The following is a 2,534-nucleotide window of genomic DNA, read 5'->3' on the forward strand; positions in this document are numbered from 1 at the left end:
CAACTTGCAGTCTCTACTGTAGATTTTCCCTCTAGCTACATTAATCTAATAGAATTCTTTTGTTGATTCCTCATGCACCTCCGTATGTGGCGTGTAATATTCAAATGAATGTTTAACCTTAGTCCTGCATAGATTTTTTCCTCTAGCTACATTAATCTGATAGAATTCTTTTGTTGATTCCTCATGTACCTCCTTATGTGGTGTGTAATATTCAAATGAATGTTTACATTAATCTAATATAATTCTTTTGTTGATTCCTCATGCACCTCCTTATGTGGCCTATAATATTGAAATGAATGTTTAACCTTAGTCAACTTGCAGTCTATACTGTCAATTTTTTCCAGGTACATTAATCTCATAGAATTCTTTTGTTGATTCCTCTTGTACCTCCCTATGTGGTCTGTAATATTCAAATGAATGTTTAACCTTATACCAACTTTATGCTCTCATCAATAACAAAAATACATACAATACGTCAAATATAATGGGAGCCCACCCTTTTAGCATGAGCTAACATCTTATAAAAAAAACACCCACTCCTAAACACTCTCCTTAAAAAAACAACTATTTAAAAACATTTAAATTTTAAAAAAACAAACATTTTAAAGACATAAAATTATAAATATTAATATTATAAAACATTAAAAATAATACATCTATTTTTTAATACATTTATTTTTTTATTAAATATAATAATTCTAGTTAAAAATATATATAACAAATTATGATCCTAACCAATTAAACCTAATAAAAAGGGAAAATCTTTACTCTATTCTATATTTACCCTCCTCCTCCATCTGCTGCCCTTCCACTTAAGGAAAATCTTTACTCTATTCTATATTTACCCTCCTCCATCTGCTGCCCTTCCACTTAACTAATCTATTACATCATCAAACATCAGTTACCCTCTATCTATCTATCAATCTATCATTTATTTATTTATTGTTTTCCAGTTTATTTTTATATAAATACTGACGTGTATAACTTTCTCTAAATATATCCGTTACCCCTTCGAGATATTTATATATATTTCCATTTATTTTAGGATAAATACTGACGTCTATAACTTTTTCTTGGAATTTAAGTTGACAACGCAGCAGATAAGGGTTGTTGTGATAATCATCGCATAAGAAATGACGTGTGTTTTAGTCATCGTAAACCACAGGCCACGAGTTGCTTCTAAAGCATGTGACATAGAGGGATGACAATTCAAAAGATTTGGATCACATAAGATTCAACACGTTTACGGCAATCGGAAGGTCGAGTTTCATAACGATTTCCTCAATTTTTTGTTCGTATGTTCCCACTTAGAAGTTTTAGTTTAAAACTATTTTTATTAAAAAATTGTTTTACTAATTGTATTGTTTTTTTTTTTTTTAAGAATAGTGAGGTTCGTTTATAATTCAAAAAAATTGTTTTACTAATTGTATTGTTTTTTTTTTAAGAATAGTGAGGTTCGTTTATAATTCAACGCGGAGAGGGAGAAGTTATCACTGCTAAATAATTTTAAAAAATAAAATCAATCAAATTTTAAATAACATTTTAATTTAATAAATAGATATTTATATATATAATTACAGTTAAAAATATTCATTTTAAACTGGAATTATATTAGAAATATCAATTTTTTATGTGTAAGTTTTTTAATGTGTAGGAATTAATACATGACATGAAATTAAATCAGGATAGATTTATTTTAACTCCGAATTTTTCAAGTATCTAGAAGGATCAAATTTCTTAAAATGTAAACTTTTTTTTTAATACAAAACTTGAGAAAATATTTGCACATAACTCGAATTATATTAGCAATATCAAATTTTTATGTGTAAGTTATTTTAATGCATAGGAATTAATACATGACACGAAATTAAATTAGGATAGATTTATTTTAACTCGCAATCTCTCAAGCATCTAGAAGGATCAAATCTCTTAAAATGTGAACTTTTTTTTGAATACAAAACTTGAGGAAATGTTTGCACATCAAGAGATTTGATTAAATCTATTGGTAAATTCTTAGTTAATATGGATCTATGCTAATTCTTAATAATTATTTATATTATATAAACTCCACATGTTTTCTCATTTTTTATTTTATTAAAACGTTAATTTAATTTCTATGGAATATCCACTCAATATTTTTAATAGTAGCGAGGATAAATGGATTATATACATCTCAAAAGTAACTTTATACATTTTGTTTTTATATTTAATTAAAAAAAATTACTAAAATTAAATTAAATTAAAATACTTATAAAATATTTTGATTGTGAAATGATTTATAGTTTTCGGACATGTGGTATTGATAAGTCATGGTATTGGCCCATGGTATTGTAACAAAGTCTATTTACAACTGAATAATATTTATGGGAAAGTGGGGGTGAATATCTATGATTAAGAATCTTGTTTTATTGTAAATTTATTGTAAGTATGAAGTTTTTATGTTCTTATTAATTAGATTTAAATATAGTTATGAAATCATTATTTTAATTTATATGGTAAATGGATCTTAATTTAGAACAACTTTATAATTTATA

Source organism: Pinus tabuliformis, chromosome 5_2 (genome assembly GCF_031772625.1).
Source record: "Pinus tabuliformis cultivar Carrire ecotype Pingquan chromosome 5_2, CPIR1, whole genome shotgun sequence".
Taxonomy (NCBI): Eukaryota; Viridiplantae; Streptophyta; class Pinopsida; order Pinales; family Pinaceae; genus Pinus; species Pinus tabuliformis.